Source organism: Erinaceus europaeus, chromosome 12 (assembly GCF_950295315.1).
Source record: "Erinaceus europaeus chromosome 12, mEriEur2.1, whole genome shotgun sequence".
Classification (NCBI taxonomy): Eukaryota; Metazoa; Chordata; class Mammalia; order Eulipotyphla; family Erinaceidae; genus Erinaceus; species Erinaceus europaeus.
Genome location: NC_080173.1, coordinates 75,677,251 through 75,688,896, shown reverse-complemented (window position 1 = coordinate 75,688,896; position 11,646 = coordinate 75,677,251). Strand labels below are relative to the sequence as shown.

General features: G+C 41.8%; 1 non-coding gene across 1 annotated transcript; it reads right to left on the bottom strand.

Moving 5' to 3' along the window:
• Positions 1-8,478: 8,478 nt before the first annotated feature.
• TRNAK-CUU (transfer RNA lysine (anticodon CUU)) lies at positions 8,479-8,551 on the bottom strand. Its single transcript has one exon. It is a non-coding gene; the product is annotated as a tRNA-Lys (tRNA).
• Positions 8,552-11,646: the final 3,095 nt, after the last annotated feature.

The following is an 11,646-nucleotide window of genomic DNA, read 5'->3' as shown; positions in this document are numbered from 1 at the left end:
TCCAAAAAGATATGTGTATACCTATGTTTGTAGCAGCACAATTTGTAATAACCAAAACCTGGAAGCAACCCAAATGTCCAACTATAGATGAGTGGCTGAGTAAATTGTGGTATATATACACAGTGGAATACTACTCAGCTATTAAAAACGGGGTCAGCCAGTAGCGCAGTGGGTTAAGCACACATGGCATAAGTGCAAGGACCTGCATAAGAATCCTGATTAGAGCACTGGCTCCCCACCTCCAGGGGAGGTCGCTTTACAGGCAGTGAAGCAGGTCTGCAGGTGTCTTTCTCTCCTCCTTCTGTCTTCCCCATCTCTCTCCATTTCTCTCTGTCTTATCCAACAACGATGATATCAACAATAACAACAACAACAACAATAAAACAAGGGAAACAAAAGGAAAAATAAATAATAAAATTTTTTTAATTAAAAAAATGCCGAATTCACCTTCTTCAGCTCATATTGGATGGAGCTTGAAAGAACCATATTAAGTGAGATAAAGCAGAAAGAGAAGGATGAATATGGGATGATGCCACTTATTGACAGAAGTTGAGAAATAAGAACAGGAAAGGAAACACAAAGCAGAACTTGGACTGGGTCTGGAGTATTGTACCAAAGTAAAAGACTTTTGGGGAAGGGTGGGTTTTCCGGTCCGCTATAGAGGCATGGGAGTGAGGACACAGACCTTAGGTGATGGGAATGGTGTTAAAATGTGCGTTGCACCTCAGAGCCCTTATCTGGCTAGGGAGAGACAGAAACAGGCTGGTGGTGGGGGATCCAGCAGTAGGGCAGCAGATTAAGTGCAGGTGGCGCAAAGTGCAAGGACCAGCGTAAGGATCCCCGTTTGAGCCCCTTGCTCCCCACCTGAAGATGAGTCGCCTCACAGGCAGTGAAGCAGGTCTGCAGGTGTCTATCTTTCTCTCCCCCTCTGTCTTCCCCTCCTCTCTCCATTTCTCTCTGTCCTATCCAACAATGATGACATCAATAACTACAACAATAAAACAACAAGGGCAACAAAAAGGGGAAAAATAAATATTAAAAAATAGAAACAGGCTGGTAGTATGGATCTACCTGTAATGTCTATGTTCAACTGAGAAGCAATTTCAGAAGCTAGAAATCCCACCTCCTGTACCCCACAAATAATTTTGTTCTAGTGGTCTGGGAGGTGGTGAAGTACATAAAGCACTGGGCTTTCAAGCATGAAGCCCTGAGTTTAATCTCTGGCAGCTCCTGTACCAGAGTGATGTCTAGTTCTTTCTCTCTCTCTCTCCTCCTATCTTTCTCATTAACAAAATAGAATTTTTTTTAAAAAAAAGAATTTCTCCCCAGATGGGGAGAAATGTTAGGGGAAGATAAGAAGAGGACTCTGAAATCCAATTCCATCAAGACTCAAGAGAAAAGAGGGAAAAAGGAAGGAAATTCAGAAATAGTAACAGGTGTAGGTATGACTTAGAAAGGAAAAGAAGGTAGGACCATAGCAAAAATGGGCAAATGTATACACTCATAGATAACTATAGAGATAATAGTCAACCATTATCTATGACCTTGGGAGAACCACTGCAGTTTCCAATGGAAGAAATGGGGTCACAGAACTCTGGTGGTGGCAATGGTGCAGAATTATATCCCTATTACCTCATAATTTTGTAAATCAATATTAAATCACTAATAATCTTTTTAAAAGAGTATCTAGCAGGCAGCATTGTTGAGAAGCCTAAATAAAGAATGTTAACTCATAGTAGGAGCTTAGTAAATGCTCCTGCTTCTGCCAGTCTTACTAGCTATTGGCATTGTCCCTTCCCATTGACATAGGCCCTTGGTTTCCAGACTGCTGTGAACACCAAAATTGCTCTAGCTTCAGCCTGAATGTCACACTGGTTCTGACTCAGTGTTAGTGACTATCTCCCCAGTAGGTCTTCCCAGCCTCAGAGAGGAAGGGAAAAAAAAAATCATTGTTTTGGTTCCAGTATGATAAACAGTGATTGACAAGCTTGAAAAAGAAGTTGTTGAATAACAAGAAAAAAAAAGCCTCTAATTATCCCCCTTAACCTGTCTGTTATCCCGCCTGTTCAATTCATTCTTTAACAACTGCCTTCCTTCATTGCTCTAACAGTTTAGGAATAAATTATTTTGAAGAAATGTTTTCAAATAAATTTGTTAAAACTAAAACGTTGACATTTGGGAAACTCTGTATGCAGAATCTATGCTCCCCTGCACTCCTCCAAGGGAATGGGGTTCACTTCTGTTGGAGAACCATCGGAGCTGGCAGGGGTATCCAGATCCATAGGGGAGGAGTGTGGACCAGATTCTGGTGCAGAATCCTTTGTAATTCATTGTGTGACCTTCAGACAATCCCTTGCCCTCTTGAGAAACAACTTCTTTTTAAAATTTTTTAAAAATTATTTTTATTTATTGGATAGAGATAGCCAGAAATTGAGAGAGGACTGGGAGAGAGGGAGGGAGGGAGGGAGGGAGAGAGAGACAGACAGACACCTGCAGCCCCACTTTATACTACTTTTATACGTTTTCTCTCTGCACGTGGGGAAACAACTTCTTCATTGTAAAATAGGCACATACTACATAAGTCTTCGGATAAGATAGTACAATCATTTGAAATACAAAACATTGTTATTTTTATGTGGTGTTCAAAATACCGATCACTTCAGTGAAAGAAAAAGTATGACTGGGGACTGAGTAGTTGTGTACCTGCTGGAGTACACACATTACCATGTGCAAGGACTAGGGCACCAGTCTCCAGTCCCCACCTGCACTTCCCATGTGGTGAAGAAGATGCCTCTCTTTATCTCTCTACCTCCCACTTTCCCCTCAATTTTTCTGTCTCTATCGAAAGAGAGAGAGAGAGAGAAGAAAGGAAGAAAAATGGCCCCTAGGAATGGTGAATTTGACATGCAGGCACTGAGTCCCAGTGATAAGTCTGTTGGCATTTTTAAAAAATGACTGTTTTGGTTCCCTCAGTTCTCATTCTTGGAACTCAGTCTCTGACCTTGACCTCTCAGGGAAAGTTCTTGGCATAAGTACTCAAGTCTTAATAGTAAAGAGAGTCAGTGAGTCCCTGAGAAACCCTAGGGATTCTCCTGGGGTTGAGACTGGTGTTCAGGCGTAGGGGGACTCAGGAGGAAAACTTTTAGAAGAAGGGAACCCCAATTTTTTTTTTAAGTTTTTTTTTATATTTATTTATTTATTCCCTTTTGTTGCCCTTGTTGTTTTATTGTTGTAGTTATTGTTGTTGTTGTTGTTGTTGGATAGGACAGAGAGAAATGGAGAGAGGGAGGGGAAGACAGAGAGGAGGAGAGAAAGATAGACACCTGCAGACCTGCTTCACCGCCTGTGAAGCGACTCCCCTGCAGGTGGGGAGCCGGGGCTCGAACCGGGTTCTTTATGCCGGTCTTTGTGCTTTGCGCCACCTGCGCTTAGCCCGCTGTACTACAGCCCGACTCCCGGGAACCCAAATTTTAAAAAATATTTTTATTCTCTTTTGTTACCCCTGTCGTTTTATTGTTGTAGTTATTATTGTTGTTGTTATTGATGTCATCATTGTTGTATAGAACAGAGATAAATGGAGAGAGGAGGGAAAGACAAAGAGGGGGGGAGAAAGACACCTGCAGACCTGCTTCACCACTTGTGAAGCGAATCCCCTGGGGGGGGGGGCGGGCTCAAACCAGGATCCTTACGCCAGTCCTTGTGCTTGCATCATGTGTGCTTAACCTGCTGCGCTACCACCCAACTCTTGGAACCCAAAATTTCCCAGGATTCTACTGTAGGAGCTCAGGACCACAGATTTTATGATCCTTATCAAGGTAATGTTACTTTGACCACACTTGTGTTCACCCTCACTGATGTTTTTCTACCCTGGGGACCCAGAGACAATTATGCTGATGGGCATTATTAGTTTCCTGGGCATGGCTCAAGGCATTCAGTGGGCATTCGTGGTAGTGAATCTCTTGTGGTTTTCATCAAGTCCTAGTGGATGGTGTTAAAGAGAGTGGCCTGAATCAGGACTGGGAGTTTCTTCCTAATCCTATAGTCTACAGTTTAGAGTTAGGTTGATAACTGAGCAGCAGTCCTTAAGAAGGGATCTGAGCACTGGACTCATAATAATAATGGGAAGTTTGAGTACAACTTTATATGAGACAGGTGCCAATTAGGGGGCCTTTCTATCCATCAGAATGAAGAAGAAATAGACTATTCCCCACATGCCCACTCTAAAGTCTATGTCAATCTTCCCACAGATTTGTGATTGAGAATATGTGTTTCCAGTGACAAACCTGCCATTGGGCTCCTCTGTCTGCCTGCGTGCACTAGCCCATGTTATTCATGAGATTCAACACTGCTTTACTTCTACAACCGAAACTTCCCGTATCAGTGTTCATATGGTTAAAGGGAATGGGCTACATGCAGTACACTTGGAATTGAAAACTCCCTTTTCCTTCTCCCTATTTCTCTTCTTTTTTACTTTATGCTTCTTGGTTCCAGCTTGCTTTATCTTTGTTTTAAATCACTTTGCTGGAGGAAATAATGATTACAAGACAGTTGTCACATGAGTACGATTTCTTATTTCCCTACACACCACAGCTGCCATTAAGTCTTTATCTTTTACCATCATGCACTGGGTCCCCAATACACTCTTAACCCCACTATTTCTCTCACCGTTAGAGTCCTTGACTCTGCTGCAATAAATCACATCTAGTTGGAGTTTCACCCAGTATTTTGCTTTTCTTTGAGTCTTGAATGTCATCTGTGAGTGAGGTCATCTGGTACTGATTTTGTTTCCTCCTGGCTTATCTCACTTAACATGATTCCTTCAAGTTCCATCCTGGTTAGGAAGTGGAGGTGGTTATGCTTAGCTAAATAAGTGAAGAGATGAAAGATAACTGCTGGATGGTTTCACACATGTGGAATCTAGAGGACTGATACATGTGAACTTGCAAACACACACACACACACATATGCACATATATATACACACAAGCAAACTTTCTGAAACTTGTGAGAAATATGGTGGTTATCTTTGGGAGATGGGAGGGGGAGGGAGAGGGACACAGAACTCTGGTGGTAGGTGTGGTTTGGAACTATACATTATAATAATATTGTGTCCCACTATTAATCACAAATAAAAATGGGAAAAAGAAATTTTATCCAGGTTATAGCAAAAGAGATTTCATCATTTCTTACAGGTGAGTAGTATTCCATTGTGTATATAACCCACAAATTTCTTAACTACTCATTTTACATTTGACATTTGGGTTGTGTCTAAATTTGAACTACTACAAAACAGTGCTACTATGTACATATGTGTGCACAGATCTTTTCAGATATGTGATTTCTGTGGATAGACTGCTAAGAGAGGAACTGGACACTGGCTTGCCTTGAAACTTTCATGGTTTCCCTACTTATGAAATATAATTTCTAAATACAATGAGGTATTCTGGATTGAATCAGAGTAGACACCAGTGCAAAGCTGGTAAATTCTGATTAAAGCATAAACTATACAATTTAGTTGATAATACAGTACCATGTTAATATCTCAGTTTGGCAAATGTTTCTTGTAGGAGGTTAACATTGGGGAAAACTGGGTGAACAATATACAGGAATTCTCTGGACTTTTCATTTAATCTAAAATTACTATAAAGTTAAAAGTTTGTTTTTGAATAAGAGAACTTTTCCTTTCTTGTTCATGTCTCAGCCCTACCTTTTACTCTCAATTCCTTATCAGAGAAATTTCACATCAAAGACAACAGTTCATTCTCTCCCTAATAGAATATTTGGTGCCAGCTAAGATAAAATGAAATTTTCTGTCTTCTTTCAAGTATATATTATCTTACTTAACCTGCACAATAACCAACTTGGCAGGTATTACTACTTTTAATAGTAAGATTAGGAAAGCTAGTATAACAGTATTTAAATACTGAGGTTCAGAAAGCAGTAGAGATAAAATTCAAATTCAGATTTGTATTCCCCAAACCCTGAGTTTATTCACTCTCTTAGCCCTTCCTTCTTTTTCTTGTGGGTTTTACTTTGACATCAGCATCTAATTTCTTATTTCACAAATCAAACTACCAGCAATCCATCCATCCACTAGTTTAACAATCATTTGTTGAGTGTTGGGCATTTTTTCTAGTGTTTTGATTATAAAGGGATGTTGTATTTTGTCAAGGCTTTCTCTGTATCTATTGATATGACCATGTGGTTTTTAGTCTTGCTTTTGTGCTGGGCTAGCATGTGGGTGCCTTCTTCCCAGACGCCTACTCTCTGGGTTGGAGAAAACTTGACCGGAGCCAGCCTGGGCTGCTGCTTACTCAGCGACATGGGAGAGAGACGAGGAACTTGTGGTGGAGTGGGAATGCAATGTGTCTTTATTGATCAGAGACAATGCTTTTATAGGCTTGAACCGGAAGTGGCAAGTTGGAAAAGGAAATGGCTAGGAAAGAGGGTGGAGAAAAGGAAAAAGTGGGCTAAGGTAGAAACTTCCTTAACAACTGTTGTGAAGGTTTTAGCCGGTGGGATTAATGTTACCCTGCAGGCAGGGCGGGTCTCAAGGTAGAAAGAAGATAGATCAAAGGTATGGAATTGGGTGGGGAGCTTTCAGGCAAAGCAATGATTATGTAAATAGGCCATAGTATCAGGAATTCAGGGGAGGTGGCTTAATGCCCGACACTTTCGTTGATGTGGTGGATCATGTTGATTGATTTACATATATTAAACCAACCTTCCATGCCTGGGACAAACCCCGCTTGGTCATGATGAACAATCTTTTTAATATACTGCTGTATCCGGTTGGCTAGAATTTTGTTCAATATTTTAGCATCTATGTTCATCAGAGATATTGGTCTGTAGTTTTCTTTTTTGGTTGTGTCCCTGTCTGCTTTTGGTATCAGAGTGATGTCGGCTTCATAGAAGCTGGAAGAGAGTATTCCAGTGTCTTCAATCTTCGGGAAGACTTTTAAAAGTAGAGGTATTAGTTCTTCTTTGAAGGCTTTGTAGAATTCATTTGTAAAACCATCTGGTCCAGGACTTTTATTTTTGGGGAGATTTTTGATAACTGTTTCAATTTCATTAGATGTGATGGGCCTGTTCATGTTATCCACTTCCTCTTTACTTAGTTTTGGAAGTTGGTAGATATATAGGAAATCGTCCATTTCTTCCAGGTTCTCTAGCTTGGTGGCATATAGTTGTTCATAGAAGTCTTCTGCCTTTTTTGTTTTGTGAGTCTGGCTAAAGGTTTGTTGATTTTGTTCACTCTTTTGAAGAACCAACATTTACTTTTGTTGATCTTTTGTATGGTTTTCTTGTTTTCAATGTTATTGATTTCTGCCCTAACTTTAGTTATTTCTATCATTCTGGTTGCTTTAGGGTTCCTTTGTCCTTCTTCTTCTAGGTCTTTAAGATGTGCAATCAGGCTGTTTGTTTGTGCTTTTTCTTGTTTCCTAATGTGTGCTTATATGGCCATGAACTTCCCTCTCAGTACTGCCTTAGTTGTGTCCCAAATATTTTGATAGCTTGTGTCTTCATTTTCATTGAACTCTTGAAACATTTTGATTTCTTCCTTTATTTCCTCTTTGACCTAGTAGTTGTTAAGCAGTGTACTGTTGAGCTTCCACATTTTGGGGCTATTACTAATCTTTTGTTGATTGTTAAGTGTTAGTTTAATTCCACTGTGGTCTGAGAAGATGCTTAGGATCATTTCAATGTTCTTGAATTTTCTGATGCTGTCTTTGTGGCCTAACATATGGTTTATCCTTGAGAATGATCAGTGTGAACTTGAGTAAAATGTGTATTCCAGTTTCTTGGGACAAATGACACTGAAAATGTCCAATAGTTCTAGTTTATCTATCACCTCATTTAACTCCCTCATGTCTTTATTGATTTTCTGCCTGGATGATCTGTCAAATTGAGAGAGTGGGGTGTTGAAGTCCCCTACTATAACTTTGTTGCTGTTATTATATTGCTGTAGCTCTTTCAGTAGATGTTTGATGTATTTAAATGGGTGCATAGATGTTAATAATTGTTAAGTCCTCTTGTTTGACTGATCCACTGAGCACCCTATAGTAGTGTCCACCCTTATCTTTTTAAATTTTATTTATTTATTTTTGTTGTATGCTTTAAATTGGGTTCTAGTTCTCCCCCGCCAAGAGAATTGGATCAATCCAGTCAGTTTCGCGGGCCTGCTTGGCCCCGCCCCGAGAAACACCGAGAGAGGGTTCCAAAGTGCGAGAGTTCAGAGAGTTCCAGAGTTGAAGAGTTCCAGAGTTCCAGAGTTGGAGAGTAGGAGAGAGTGCTTGCACTGCCACAAAGAGACAGCAGAGTTCTGTTTGGTGATCAGTTTGGTTTAGTTTATGAATCGTTGTTCCTGAATAAAGAAATACAGCTTCCCTGCCCAGCCGTATGTCTCTGGTCATCTCTGTTACCTGCCCGAGAAGCTAGCCCGGCCAGTTGGAGCCACCGAATTTTAACAACAAATGGCGCCCAACGTGGGGCACGAACCCACGACCCTGAGATTAAGAGTCTCATGCTCTACCAACTGAGCTAGCCGGGCTGGCTTGCTTCACGGCGGGTAACAGACGCGGAGACAACGGCTGGGCAGGGAAGCTGTATTTCTTTATTCAGGAACAACGATTCATAAACTAAGACAAACTAATCACCAAACAGAACTCTGCTGTCTCTTTGCGGCGGCACAAACACTCTCTCTTACTCTTGAACTCAGGAACTCTCCAACTCTGGAACTCTGGAACTCTACTCTGGAACTCAGGAACTCTCGAACTCTCGTACTCGGGAACCCTCTGAAACTCTGGCACACTGGAACTCTCTCTTACTCTGTAACCCTGAAACTCTCGAACTTAGGAACTCAGGAACCCTCTCTCGGGGTTCCTTGGGGCGGGGCCAAGCAGGCCCACGAAATTAACAGGACTCATCCAATTCTCTTGGTGGGGGAGAACTAGAACAACCCAATTTAAAGCATACAACATATTTTAAATTCTATCATGTCAGATATGAGAATAGCTGTTTCTGCCCTTTTTTGTGAGCCATTGGCTTGTATGATAGTTTTCCATCCTTTCACTTTGAGCCTGTGTTTGTCTTGTTGAGTTAGGTGGGTTTCCTGTAAACAGCATCTTGTTGGGTTGTGTTTTCTGATCCATCTTTCTACTCTGTGCCTTTTAGCAGGTGAATTCAGGCCATTGACATTTATTGATATCAAAGATTGAAGATATTTTAATACCATTCTTGTAAAGTTTTAGAGTGGTCTTATATATGGCCTACTTAGGGTGGTATGACTGTTTATAGGAGACCTTTCAGAACTTCTTTCAAAGACTCTTCAGCTACCAATTTGGTCATTAATAACCCCCTTAGAATTCCATTGGCTTGGTTTTCACTTTTTGCCACTTTCTTTTTAATATTTATTTATTTATTCCCTTTTGTTAGCCTTGTTTTATTGTCGTTATTATTGTTGTTGTTACTGATGTCGTCGTTGTTGGACAGGCCAGAGAAATGGAGAGAGGAGGGGAAGACAGAAAGACAGGGAGAGAAAGACACCTGCAGACCTGCTTCACCGCTTATGAAGCGACTCCCCTGTAGGTGGGGAGACGGGGGCTCCAACCCGGATCCTTACGCTGGTCCTTCCACTTTGCCCCACCTGCGCTTAACCTGTTGCGCAGGTTAACAGCCCGACTCCCCACACTTTTATTTTATTTTATTTTATTTTTTTATTAAGTTTTTATTTATTTATTTATTTTCCTTTTTGTTGCCCTTGTTGTTTAACATTGTTGTGGTTATTAATGTCGTTGTTGTTGGATAGGACAGAGAGAAATGGAGAGAAGAGGGGAAGACAGAGAGGAGGAGAGAAAGACAGACACCTGCAGACCTGCTTCACCACTTGTGAAGCAACTCCGCTGCAGGTGTGGAGCCGGGGGCTCAAACTGGGATCCTTACGCAGGTCCTGGCGATTTGCGCCACGTGCGCTTAACCCGCTGCGCCACTGCCCGACTCCCCTCCCCACACTTTTAAAGAATGAAAGACGCCACCATTCATGGTGCCTGTTGCATAGCAGTTAATACATATCACTTCACTGGTATTATTTCATGATATATATGAATATATATATTCAGATAACTGAAATTAATCTTCACAGCTATCCATAAGGTGAACACTAATAGCATTCTTTGTGATGAGGGGGTGAAGAAAGAAACTTATATTTAATAGTTCACAAATTATTCTTTATCCACTGTCCTTTTTCTTTCCTTTTTTCCCTTTCCTTTCCTTTTTTCCCTTCCCTTCCCTTCCCTTCCCTCCCCTCCCCTCCCCTTCCCTCCCCTCCCCTCCCCTCCCCTCCTCTCCCCTCCCCTCCCCTCCCCTCCCCTCCCCTTCCCTTCCCTTCCTTCCCCTCCCCTCCCCTCCCCTCCCCTTCCCTCCCCTTCCCTTCCCTTCCCTTCCCTTCCCTTCCCTTCCCTTCCCTTCCCTTCCCTTCCCTTCCCTTCCCTTCCCTTCCCTCCCCTTCCCTCCCCTTCCCTCCCCTCCCCTTCCCTTCCCTTCCCTCTCCTTCCCTTCCCTTCCCTTCCCTTCCCTTCCCTTCCCTTCCCTTCCCTTCCCTTCCCTTCCCTTCCCTCCCCTTCCCTCCCCTTCCCTCCCCTTCCCTCCCCTTCCCTTTCCTTTTGCCTCCAGGGTTGTCGCTGGGGCTTGGTGCCTACACTATGAATCCACTAGTCCTGCAGGCCATTTTCCCATTTTGTTGCCCTTGTTGTTACTGCCATTACTGGACATGGCATGCAATCCAGAGCAAGCAGTTGGTAGATTGTTTAGTAAATTTTGGTGCACCTGAAAGGGATTAGATTTTCTTCCATTAATTAATAACCTCAGGGGGAGCAAAGTATTTAGCAGCTGGGTAGAAGCTTGAAGGGTAATTATGGTAATGTGTCAAGTAAGGAAGTCATTTAATAGTGACAGGAGAATGAAGTCCGTGTATAGTGAGATTCACAGTGATTGTGAGAAGAAGCTAATATTGCTCACCATTTAAAGAAGGTAGGGTGAGCATCTGACTTCAGAAGCTGACTTAGTTCCTGAGGCCCATACTTCTGGGTTGTCTCCTCAACTCAGCGAGTCCTTTCCTTGTTGGGAAGATCAGGACTCCCAGTAATCATTTTGTACATTGTCACTGAACTCTCCAATTGTAGTTAATTGGCTTAAGATGAAATATGACCCCAATGGAGCCAATCAAAGTACTTCTCAATGGTGTAATGATTGGATCAGGGACAAGTACCGGCTTCAATCTGGAATAATCAATCTCTTGGGGACTTTTCTGATGGGACTGGAAAAGAATACTGATTCTTACCTCTAAGATCTGGGTGCTGGATATAAGTAAGCCTGGAGATGCTTATCATCTTGAAGCCCATGTATAGCAATAAAGAATGAGGTCCACATAGGGATGTAAAACTCAAAGGTGAAGACAATGGCAAAGTTCTTCAGAGATACCATTTGAGCCTTGTGTTCAGATGTATCTGATGTTACCACTAGCCCCACACTATCCCATCCTTTGGAATCATATGAAACAGCAAATATTTTTAGTCTAATTTGGGTTTCTATTCTTTCAACCAAATAGTTTTCAGTGATACACCAATGCAATATAAATATTTTCCTAAT